The 13,131-nt window shown below is 49.5% G+C and overlaps 1 pseudogene; it reads right to left on the reverse strand.

Annotated features, from left to right (window-relative positions):
- The window catches only part of LOC136115910 (dynein axonemal heavy chain 9-like), an 85,975-nt pseudogene that overhangs the window by 5,851 nt on the left and 66,993 nt on the right, over positions 1-13,131 (reverse strand).

Here is a 13,131-nt window from a genome sequence, read left to right on the forward strand (position 1 = left end):
CTTGAGGCTCTGCTGAGTTGCGCGCAGAACCCCAAGGGGCTCCTGGGGCTTGAACCATCGCCAGAACACACCTCCTGTGCCCTCTTTCTAGAAAGGACTATGACATAGAAGTCAATAAAGTGATCCTGCTCCTAAAGCTGCCTGAGCTGCCTTGGACACTGTGACAGAGGAGCGCAAGCAGCTCCAGGCGGGACCATCTCACGTGCAGGCCGGCTGCAAAGTGTTTGAGGGCTGGGAAGGGGCAGAAGCTCCCAAAGCACCTGGAGCCCCCCACACTGTCCCTTTGCTTGGCCAGAGCTGCTCACACTCAGGTCTAAAACAAATCAAGGGCTCCCACAAGCACTTGGAGCATCTCACTTCTGATAAGAGAGGCAGAAGTAATAATAGATTTTATCTCCACCCAGTGCAAACTGCTTAAGGATAAACTGCTCGTAAATCACTCTAACGCTGTTTGAGCTACGCTAGAAACAAACCTGAAAATAAAAAAGGATTCTATTCTATTCTATTCTATTCTATTCTATTCTATTCTATTCTATTCTATTCTATTCTATTCTATTCTATTCTATTCTATTCTATTCTATTCTATTCTATTCTATTCCATTCCATTCCATTCCATTCCATTCCATTCCATTCCATTCCATTCCATTCCATTCCATTCCATTCCATTCCATTCCATTCCATTCCAGTATCTGCAGCTCTCCAGGATACTGGAAAACACAAAGCGCTCCCTCCTTGACCTGTCTTGGAATTAATAACACAAAAAGTTTCTGTCCCTGCAGGTACATGAATGCGTGTGCATACGTACACTCCTATATATAAAACCCCATTACACAAGCACAATCTGATACATGAGCGTGAGCTGTGAGAACAGGTCAGAGCTGCAATGCCCACCAGACCCACTCTGCAGTAACACACAAACACATCTGTGTGCAGCTGGGAGGACAGCTCTCACTTCTATATCTACCCTCCCCAGATTTGTAGTGACCTTACTTCCCAGGCAAAGTGATAAGTATTTTTGAAAATCCAAATAGTCTCATTTATTCCTAAAAATAGATATGCGGCAGCTCAGGGCCCTGTTGTGAGCAGGTATGAATCAGCCTCACGTCAATGAAGGTATCCAAGATATCACAGTTTGATAAGCAGGGATACCCCTACAGATCCAGCCCTGCGCCGAGCAGTGTGTCATTACCCATCTGCAGAGGGGAAAACTCACCTAAACCAATCAGTTTTGCAAGCGCATGCTGGTGAGGTACCAGTAATCCCCCCAAAGATTGGGGGGATTGCCACTTCCTTAACCAAATCCCACTTCTTCGAAAAAAGAAAGAAGAGAAAAAGCTCAGACATTAAAAGCTTCAGAAACAAGAACCATAAAGGGATAAAAAAATGTTTCCCAGTGCTGTATTTCACATCTGAGATGGGAGAATTAGAGGCTAAATAGCTCTAAATCCAGCCCTGCTCCAGGTGCTGTGCCCACCTCTGCAGCAGGAAGGGGCTACTGGAGGAATCTGCAGCCTTTTCTTTAATATTTTTAGTTAAAAAGTGTAGTAAGCATTTTAAGAAGCCTAGGAGGCATCAAAAGAGCTATATATTTTCTAAAACGAAGATGGAACAGATGAGTCCTCGCACGAGCTGGGCTGCAGGAACAGCGCTGCCCCTCTCTAAGTGCACATCTCAAAGCCGCATATTTCAACACAGAACTGTCAGCCCAGCTGACAACACATGTTGGTTTTTAAAGGGGATTTTGCACACACTGTGGTGTCAGTACGAAGGCACAGACACACAGGATCCTTCACTCATGAAGGAGGATGCCAGATCCACAGCATGTTAAGAAAAGGCAGGTTTCGGGGCACATGCTCCAAAATAAGTCAATATTTTTACTTACTTGTCAATATTTTTTACGTATTTTGATTTTATTGACTTATTTGTCTGGGTTTTTTGTGGGGTTTTTTTGCTGTCTGCAGTGCTGGTCCAGCTCTGGGTCCTCAGCACAGGACACACATGGACCTGCTGGAGCGGGGCCAGAGGAGCCACAGGAATGATCCGAGGCTGGAACAGCTCTGCTGGGAGGACAGGATGAGAGAGCTGGGGGGTTCAGCTGGAGAAGAGAAGCTCCGGGGAGACCTTAGTGTGGCCTTTTCATACGTCAATGGGGTTGATAAGAAAGATGGGGACAGACTTTTGAGCAGGGCCTGTTGCGATAGGACAAGGGGTGATGGTTTAAACTAAAGGAGGGAGATTCAGGCTGGACATGAGGAAGAAATTGTTGCCCTGAGGGTGGTGAGAGCCTGGCCCAGCTTGGCCAGAGAGGTGGTGGATGAACCATCCCTGGAGACATCCCAGGCCAGGCTGGGTAAAGATGTCCCTGCTGCGCTGCCTTTTTTCTTTTTTTTTTTTTAATTAGCAAAAAACTAAATAAGGATGATGCACAAGATTTGCCATCAGGGAGCTGTGCAGGGACAAACTTTTAGCCTCGTACTTCAGCAGTCGTCATCCTGCAAAAAACGCCCATCATCGGGGACTGAGCGCAGGGAGCCAGCCCAGCACATGCTGTGAGTGCTCTGAATGAGCCTCCGGTTCCTCTTCCCCCCCAGGAACACACTGGTTTGAGACAATGAGTGTCCTGAGGACCCAGGTGTAGAGGTAAATTACGTTTTGAAAAACTAGGTGGGAATAATAAGAATTATTAATTAGCCTTTCTTTCAAGGTGTAAGCAAGGCTGGCGAAGAACAGATGAAATGTAGAAAGCAGCAGTAAAAAAAAATCTTTGGATTCCCACTCCACACGTGAGCACAGAGAAGCAGTTTGCTCCAAAGTGGAGGATTTCTCCCCAGGCAGTGACCAGTGTGACAAGTCACGGAATCCCAGAATGTCAGGGGTTGAAGGGACCTGGAAAGCTCATCCAGTGCAATCCCCCCATGGAGCAGGAACACCCAGCTGAGGTTCCACAGGAAGGGGTCCAGGCGGGTTTGAATGTCTGCAGAGAAGGAGACTCCACAGCCTCCCTGGGCAGCCTGGGCCAGGCTCTGCCACCCTCACCAGGAAGAAGTTTCTTCTCGTATTTAAGTGGAACCTCCTGTGTTCCAGTTTGCACCCATTGCCCCTTGTCCTGTCACTGGCTGTCACCCAGAAGAGCCTGGCTCCATCCTCCTGACACTGCCCCTTTCCATATTGATCCCCAGGAATGAGTCCCCCCTCAGTCTCCTCTTCTCCAGCTCCAGAGCCCCAGCTCCCTCAGCCTTTCCTCACACGGGAGATGCTCCACTCCCTCCAGCATCTTGGTGGCTGCGCTGGACTCTCTGCAGCAGTTCCCTGTCCTTCTGGAACTGAGGGGCCACCACTGGACACAATATTCCAGGTGTGGTCTCCCCAGGGCAGAGCAGAGGGGCAGGAGAACCTCTCTGACCTACTGACCACCCCCTTCTAACCCACCCCAGGTACCATTGGCCTTCCTGGCCACAAGGGCCCAGTGCTGGCTCATGGTCACCCTGCTGTCCCCAGGACCCCCAGCTCCCTTTCCCTTACACTGCTCCCACCGAAGGGCAAGCACTTACAGCAATCTTGGCCTTGATACTGGCCAGCTTGTCCTGGGCAGCCGCCAGCTCGGCGTTGGCCCTGCTCAGAGCCTGCCGCTTGGGCTGCACCTCGCAGAACACAGCGTGGAACCGCACCATGTTCACCACCCAGGAGCAGAGCCCGGCCGCCGCCAAGGACTTGGTGGTCACAAATTCGGGTTTAAACTTGGGATCCTGTAAATAGGGCTGAAGGGCTTTGAGGCAGTTCTCATGGATGTTCTCCTTGTCGAACTTGATCAAGGAGTCCAGGAAGCCATCCACCCTGGCCATGGCGGCTTTGGCTGCTTTCCAGCTCCTGTCCTTGGGAATCTTTCCTCCTGGGGCCATCAGCACCATCACGGCTGCGGTGACATTGCTGACAGCTGAAGGTGGTGAGCCAAAGGACCTCAGCTCCGTCAGATTCTTCTGAAAACGGGAAAACAAGGTTGTTAGACAAAAATTAATGGGTTTGCTTTCTACTTTGCAACTAATAGAGTCAGGCTCCCAAGCTATCAATCTGATAAATTGGGTTTCTTCCAGCCCAAACATTCTTGCCTCTAAATCACCGCTGTGCATGTCTGCAGCACATGTGCTCAGTTCCCTGCACCCGGACCAGCCCAGCCCCATGTTCCTCCCCACACTCCCACCCTTTCCCTGCTGCAGGAGGTTTTTTGCCGTCTCAGAAGATCAGGATAAGGAAAAAGGAAAACTTTCCAAATAATAACCTCTTCAAATTGCCCCCAGCCCCTCTAAAACTGCCTTGAAGCTCTTCTCTTTGTGCTCAACTACTCCCTGTGCCAGACACCCTTGCACTGAGGTCTTGTTGAACTATCTGTGTGCACCCCTGGGGCCATCATCCAGCCCAAATTTAGGCACTTAAACAAAGCACCTTTAGCAGGATGGCAGTCATTGGGGTGAACAGACAGTCCCCTCACAAGAAAATCAGCTAATCCACCTCCTCCACTGTCAACACAGGCAGCTTCAGTGAGTCCCTAATAGAAAGTGGGATGAATCTTAACCTAAGTTAAAAAAAGGTGAATTGCGGAGAAAGCACCTATTTCCTAACACCCTTGCAACTGTGACAATAAAGCAGTGCTGAGGATTTGATCTGCTGACATCTTAAATCTTGTCTCCACGCACACGCGATTTAGCTTTAGCATAGGAAAAACCAGCGCGGGTAACTCAGCTGTGCTCAGATGACACGCTGTTGTCAAAACAAGGATAAGGGCTGTTTCAACACTGGTTTAAGGAAAATCTATGAGTTTCAGTCAGCTCCTGTTTCTATCAGTTCTGAATAGTTTTTAATCTATTTTCTCTGATGTTCTGCTTCTATCAGTTTCTATCTGTGGCAGCAAGGTGCGAGAGTCTGGTACTTCTGAGCATTCATTTTTAGATAAAGGTATCTGCCATGAATCTATTCCTAAATGTGTCTTCGTTTGCTTTGAGCTTTTCTTAATCATCGAGCTGGCAGAAACAGGCCCTTGGGAGCTGTGTGCATTTCCAGTGTGAAACGTCTCTAATTAACATGCTCGATGACACGGAGCCAACCGTGAGCACAGGCGAGCAGCCCGACATTCCCTCCTGTGTCCCCAGCACCCAGCTCAGCTCAGCCGGGAGCAGCACGGACGATGTGGCCTCTCCGGAGCCCCCGTGTGCTGGGGGTGCTGCTTGGGGGGCTCTGGCAAAGCAGCCTGTCTTTCACAGCCTGCATCTTGCTGGCAATGGGATGCTGAGTGGGTGCTGTTGTTCTTTCCCTAGGAAGTGAACACTTCACGGCATGATAGGAACGGGGACGCCACTGCCCTGGGTGGAGGGGAGGATGATGCTGTCCTGGTCAGGAGATGGAGGAAGCCCTGGGCAGCATGGGGTGCCTGGTTTCCTTCCCTATTGTGAGAGTTTCTGGCGCCACGGGAAGAGGACAAGTCAAGCCCATGGTGAGCGCCACGCTGATGAACTTGAGTACCATGTAAAAGGAGCTCTGCCCTTTTCCCTGATGGCATCGATCTGTTGCATTTTAATCACAGAATCATGGAATCATTTTGGTTGGAAGAGACCCTCAAGATCATCAAGTTCAACCCATGACCTGACTCTGGCACTAATCCATGTTCCTATGAACCTCATCTCCGCATCTGTTCCACCCCTCCAGGGATGGTGGCTCCACCACTGCCCTGGGCAGCCTGTTCCAATGCTTGACAACCCTTTCCATTCAGAAATTTTTCCTGATATCCAATCTAAACCTCCCCTCGTGCAACTTGAAGCCATTCCCTCTCATCCTATCGCTTGCTATTCAGGAGAAGAGATCAACACCCTCCATGCTACAACCTTATATCACTCTAAATTCTTCTTCTGCACACTGGAGTATCCCCAGGATGGAAACCAGACAGGACACTGACACCGAGTGCCACCTGCCTCAGGAACCACTATGGCATCCTCAGATGTCTCTGGACCATCTCCAGGGGGATATTCCTTGCAGGGAATTGCATGGCAAGTTTGTTGCTTTTGATACTGTCACTGTTTTCTGCTCTCTGTAACCTGTGCGGAGACTGAGCAGCACTGGCCAAGCACCATCCTCCTTCTCACACGGGCACAGGCTGCCCAGAGAGACAACTCTGCCTCCTCTTGCAAGTGCTTTGTGCCAAGCAGAGACCCACGGGCAGGGGAAGGCAGTCCCGGAGTCGCTGTGCCTTCATCTCCTCCTTCCCTCCTCCCAAAATGAGATGAGGATGTCGAAACATCAGATCCCCCGAGTTCCACGTCCTGCACTCCTTAGGGGATGCAGGTGCTGAGGAACAGCCCGCAGACAAATTGCACTGCAAGAGATAAAGGGCATTTTTGTCTCTAAAACCTGATTTCCTAAGTTTTCAAACTCACTGTCACATCTGGCTTTGCCTTTTTTTGATTTTGCAGGTGCTCTGTGCTGGGTCTGTCATAACCTGCTGGGCATCCATCATGGTCCATATACTTATTACCTTAATTATTTTATGCATATACTATACAAGTCTGAATAGACATGGTTGTTCTTCTTTTAAACTAGCAGGTGACACTGGCACAGAAATGTCCATGTATCCACATACTTACTGAGCTTCTTGGTAGCTAACTATGTATATTTACTGCTGCATTCTACTTGACAGTTTTTCTCGCTATTTTCCATATTAATGTTGCATATAGCAGTGCTGCCCAAAGAAGACAGATAATTGGGGAGAAACTGTATATACACACACAAATATTGCAGACTATTCACATTAGTAAGCAGGTCAAGCTCTCCGGCGCATCTCCGATCAGCAGGTAAAGGAGACCATGCCTTCCAGTGCTCTGCTACTGCAGCTTCACAGGTCCCTAGAGAAAAATCCCAGCATCTCCCTAATCTTTGCCTAATGAAATATTCTACAGCTCCAGCACGAAACCAAAACTAATAAGGAGACAAACATTTTCCCTTTGTACAGTCCTTTCCCTTCCAGGAACAAGAGCCAAAGCAACACATCTCTGCAGCAAAGCCATGTTTTCTGAAAGCTAATTAAACAGCAAACCCATTCCTGATGACGGAGAGTTGTTTTCCTCTCCCCCAACGGGGCTATGACTGAGCCATGGTTTGAGGCATGACAGAGCCTTGCCTTGCTGCAATCATGGGATTCATTCTGATTTTCCAGCTGCACCAGGTGCTTGGCCACTCCTCTGCCCTGGGTGCAGCAGGAGTTTTCTGCTCCAGGATGCCGTGTGAACTTCAAGTCAAGATAAATTGTAGGTCCGTCCAGGTTCCAGTATAAGTTGGGGAATGACCTGAGCAACCTGAGCTGTTGAAGGTGTCCCTGCTCATGGCAGGGGTGGCACTGGGGGAGCTTTGAAGGTCCCTCCGACCTAAACCATCCTGTGATTCTATGGATCTATGATTCTAAGGTGACCTTCCCTTCCTTGTGGGGCAGAACCAACGAGCAGTGGAGCCAGCCAACAGTGGAGAAGAGGTGCAAACGAAACACCCACCTCCAGTTCCTCCTGCTCTCCATAAACATGAGTAAAAGGCAACTTGGTGCAGCCTTGCTGCTACTCTAAGTTACACCAAGAACCCAGTATGCACCAGCTGGGAGGAAGCTGGAGGAGGGTGAATACATCGCCCAAAAATTTGGGCCATCAGATGATATTTCCCCCTGCTCCAATGCAGTCGGCAGATACTGGATTCCCAGGGGAATCTTTACCCTACCTTGTTAAGGGTGTTCAGAGCAGCCTGGGCAGCCTCCAGGGCAGGCTCAGCTTTGGCCAGGTCCTCCTCGCAGTCCTTCTGTTTCTGCTCGACCTCCTGGGTGATAAGTGCCACTTTCTGCTCCTCCTCATCAGCAATCGCCTTTTCCCTGCTCACTTTCTCCGTCTCCACTCCCACCACCCGGATCAGCTTGTCAGCATCCTCATTCTTCTGCTTCAGCTCCACTTCTTGGGCTGCCAGCCTGGCCTTCAGCTCATCCACCTGGAGGGAAGAAACACATGTGGGAGCACAGACATGCACCAACCTGTTCCTGCCCTGCACAGCAGCACAGGGTCACACTCCGGAGGGGCTGAGCAGCACTCAAAAGCACAGAGGGCCTGTGGGCAAAGCAAGCAATGCCACGGTAGCACAGAAAAGTGGTATTCTAGCTGTTAGCAAGATTTGCTGCTCTCCTTTGCCCATGGTTGCTTGGGTCAGGGTCGGTGTGTGTGGTGCACACAGTGGAGCAGCCTGCGAGCGGTGAGGAACCCAGCAGGGGAGAAACCCCATCAGCAGATGGAGCTGCTGAGGTTGTCCCAGCCCTGCTCCCTGCCTGGAAAGAGGACTGAGGTGCCAGGGCAATGCAAATGCTGCTTTGAGTATGATCTGATGGGAAGCAGGTGGAAACTTTCATTTCAGCTGTTCCTGGGATTGCCTTTGTGCAATCAGGAGCCTCACCATAGGCCAGGCACTTGCAGCAAGCTGTTCTCATCAGAAAACCAAATACACCCAGCTGTCACCTCTCTTTGAACACGAGATCTGGTGTCACATCACGTCCCCTCTAACAGAGGCACGCGTGCACTGTACACATGTGTTTGGCAGTGGCGATGACGCACTACAATTCAGCTACGCTTTCTTTCTCTTCTCAGCCTTGACACCTACAGAACAGAGCAGGTGTTATTTTGCCACGTGCAGGTTTTGAGGAGGTCCTGTGCACCAGGAACCCCCTGCTTGCCAGGCACACCCTGCAACACACCTCCTCCCCCCCGCACCCCGCACACACACGGCAGAAGAAGATGCCCATCAGTTCCCTTACAACCATCAGGTCCTACAGACTTGTGGCACTAAGGGCATTTTTCACACCACAAACATCATGATTGTGATCTGCTGACACATACAGCCCTTGTCAGACGCCCAAGGCTTGAGGGACTTTACATTGTGGAATCATAGAATCATTTTGGTTGGAAAAGACCTTTAAGATCACCAAGTTCAACTGTTTAACCTACACTGGCACTAACTCACATCCGTAAGAACCTCATCTCCACGTCTGTCCACCCCTCCAGGGATGGTGACTCCAGCACTGCCCTGGGCAGCCTGTTCCAATGCCCCACAGCCCTTTGGGGAAGAAATTGTTCCCCACATCCAACCTCAACCTCCCCTGGCGCAACTTGAGGCCGTTTCCTCTGCTCCTGGCGCTTGTTCCTGGGGAGCAGAGCCTGACCCCCCCTGGCTCCGAGCTCCTTTCAGGCAGTTCAGAGATCAGAAGGTCTCCCCTCAGCTCCTGTTCTCCAGCTGAACCCCCCAGGTCCCTCAGCCGCTCCCATCACACTTCTGTTCCAATTCGTGATGTCAAATGAGCTTGAGAAGGGATCCCCCATTCAGCTGGCAGCCTCGAGGCACAGCAGTGGTAGCAGCTCCACCAAGCAGCTACTCAGACGCGTAAGGTAGGAGCACTTTCAGCAACAGGCTGGAGCGCTCACATGGTGGGGCAGCTCACACTGGCTCTCACTCCAAGACAGAAAGTCTCTTTCTAAAAGCACCGTATCGATTAATTTCCACAGGCTCTGTGCAGACCATGGAGTTTTTCCCTGTCCTGAGGTCAGGCGCATAAAGGATTACTTAATGCTCCTTCAATACATCTTTACCTACATAAAAGTACTTACTAGAAGGGAAGTCAGACACTTGCTTTTGTTGATAATTCCATTTTTATACCAGAAGAGAGAGCAAGATTTGCAATCATATAAACTGAAGCTATTGACATTCGGCATCAGCTTCAAGTGGAGGGCGGTTTCTTAGAAGTCTCTTTGTGCGCTTCAGTCATTGTCACCTCCTGCTGCCCAGCACTACAATGCTGTTTTCACCTGGGCAAAGACGCAACTGTAAATCCAGATGACTCCAGCCTTCAGGAGCATGTAATCCCTTCATTCAGCAAACTCAGCAGCAGCTTCTTGTTCAGCTCCACATCTTTGGGGATTGCAGGAAACTGAAGTGGGAGGCTTCACTGATAGCAGATATGGCTTGTGAGCTTCTGCCCAAAAATGATGTGCTGGATATAGACATGAATGGGAGCTTTAGGGGTTTACGTGGCCACAACAAAACAAGTGAGGGATTAAAACCCACCAGCACTCAACAGCTGATGTAAATTCAGCCCTCAGCACAGCCCCTGAGAACAGAAAATGTTCTGACAAAACCTTCTTTCAGCCAAGCACATGTAATAGCGGAAGGGTAAATGACTTGCTATAACACTGTCAGGATTTTAAAATCAAGAAATTCAGCTGGGGCTTTGCCCGAATGAAACATTTGGAAGGCCAGAGGTGTGTGTTACTGTGAAGGTGTGTGTTACTGCCCAGTTTGGCTTGGGCAACACGTTAAATTCCCAGTGGAAATGATCCAAGTGGGAGCTGAGGACCCTCTGCTAACAGACCTCGCCACATCTGGGGGACGTTTGCTGACCTCCAGCCTCCCTCACCTGTGTAAGGAAACAAATCACACTTCCCCAGTGAGGCTACAGCTCAAACACAGTTGAACAGGGACAATTTAATAGTGTTTGTGCAGTGGAAAGAGAGAAACAGGAGCTACGCCTAAACAACTAAATCCACTCTCTTTAGTGGTATCCTGGGGGCAGCACCAGGAATGCAGATTTATGAACTTCACTCCTCCAGTTTCACCCCCTCAACACATCAAACAAGTTTCCTTTAATGTCAGGCTCGTTTCCACAGCAAAACCAGTCTGTCACATCCATTTCTCCTCCCTTCCCACACAGCCTGATGCCCAGCCATGAAAACGCCTGATGAGACAGCGCTGAGCGGGGCGGGCTCACACCGCCGCCTCGGGAAGGCACAGCTGAAATATCTAATGCGCTCCCATGGGTGGCCTGCGGAGCCGTCCCTGGCACAGCAATGCCAGGAATAAAGGCATGAAAAATTCTCCTCTTTCTACAAACGTCACGGTAACCAGGTACTCAGGTTTCCCCTCTCTCACACCAAAAAGGGTGGCAGCTTGCACACAGAGCTATTTGCTGCTTCTTCGGAAACTTTTGGGTAACACTTCAAGAATAATTGTACAAAGAGAGACCGAGGTGGCAGGAAAAATGACAGCAGACCATCACCCCAGAGTGAGGAGAGAACACTATTAATCTCTCTGTGTGTGGTATTTCCAGCAGACATTGGTGGGTTGAAGTCCCCCACAAGAACAAGGGCTGGCGATCAGGAGACTTCTCCCAGCTGCCCACAGAATATTGCACCTGCCTCTTCATCCTGGTTGGGTGGGCTGTAACAAACCCCCACCAGGATATTGGCCTTGTTGGTCTTCTTACCCATGAACACTCAGCCAGGACAGAGCAAGAAGAATTATTAAAGAACAGAAAACCTGCAGGGCAGGTTCCCAGAAGACTCATTTTACCTCATTTTCCCTGCTTTGTTTCAAGAACACAAAATACATCACAAAGGTCAGCGACTAATTGATAGAGCAAGCAAGACTTGGATCTGGAATCCAGTGATGCAATATTAACCAAGGTCATCCAAAAAATGACTCAGCAATGAGCTCTGAACAGAGCGCTGACCTCTTCATGGTGAACATCACTTGGAAAAACAAATTACTCATCCCATGCATCTTCCTAAGTCTTCTATGTCCTAATAACTGGAAGCCGGCTCCTGCTTTTCAGGGTACTGAGGACAGTCGCTGTCTTCAGGGAAAGATGGTGAGGAAACATAGGAAATGGAAAACATTTCTTTAGAAGAAAAGTTGGTCAACAGTATCAAGTTGTCCAGAGCAGGGACGAGGGGTGGAGAGGGGAAACAAGTCAAAGGAGGGGGAAGAGGTTATTTTGAAGTTGGAATGGTTAAGTCAAAATGTACCCCGCAACTATTTGCACAACAGCTCCCTCATGCTGAGGCCACACTGGAAGGTCTATAGAAATGCATAAAACTCATCATTAACTTGTCGTGGCATCCAAGCAGCAGGAAACTGGAGAATCCTGGTGACAGGAGCACTAGTCCTCAGACGTAAGGCCACACCCAGGTATCGAAATCCTCCACCTTTGCTTTGAAATTTAAAGAAAAAAACAAAACCAAAACAACCCACAACATATCACTTTCAAGCACCACGACACAGCTTGGAGATGACACACCTGAGACATAAGACTCGTCAGCTCCTCAGCACCAGGACCAACCATGGGTGAGTGTAAAGTTCAGACAAGATTGAACGTTCTGGTATGATTTTCACTACTGCTAAATATCCACACCCTTGTTTCAACTCGGCAGCAGTTTTGACTATTGCACACATCTGATATTTCAGGTGTTTAATTTTAGGCCCCCAGTGCTAATCTCAGATTCAAATTTGACACATTTCTCCTCACTGCTCTGCATCTTCAGGAACCTCACAAACAGGCGTTTCTCGCCCAGCCTTACTCCAACCAGATATGAACATCGCTTCCTTTTATCCTTCTCGCAACAGTAAAATAGACAAGACCCCAAGGTGCTGTGGCTCCCCATCTCCTCCCCAGCCCTCCACCACTCCTCAGCACCTCTTCTGTGGCTGGTCAGAGAACCCTTGCCAACAAAACACCTATATGCAGATACAACTGAAGAATACAAAAGGTTCCCATGTTTGACCGACACTACAGGGACTTGTTTCCCCTCAAAAGGTTGGTTTCATATTAGTTGCTTGCAATAAAAAATAGACCTAACACAAATTTTCCATCACTGGGACACCACCAAAACCAGCAGCAATGCACAGGTCAGCAAAATGATTTCCCCCCATAGGTAGGGTGGGTGTGAGGTCGCTCTGGTTGACATCACTGGTTCTAACTGGTGTTCTCTGCTACTGGCTGTTCAACCGCAGCCCCATCCTTCCGCAGGAGATGACAGAACCTGCAAAGGGGACATGAAACATGCCCCCTCCCATTCTGTGTCCTCAAAGACCTGTCCTGCACCATGAAGAAAGCAAGTGCTCAAGTGAGACGCAGGCTCTCAGAGCCAAGAGGCACTAATAAAGCCCATACATCACCCTCCAGCGAGGCACATACCCTTCTGAGCACGACAGACGTTGTTGATGTCAGCAGCATTACCCAGAGCACATAGGCAGAAGGGAGTGAACCCGCTAGTCCTTCATTCCCACCAACCCCCT

The sequence above is a fragment of the Patagioenas fasciata genome, unplaced genomic scaffold (genome assembly GCF_037038585.1).
Source record: "Patagioenas fasciata isolate bPatFas1 unplaced genomic scaffold, bPatFas1.hap1 Unplaced_1, whole genome shotgun sequence".
NCBI lineage: Eukaryota > Metazoa > Chordata > Aves > Columbiformes > Columbidae > Patagioenas > Patagioenas fasciata.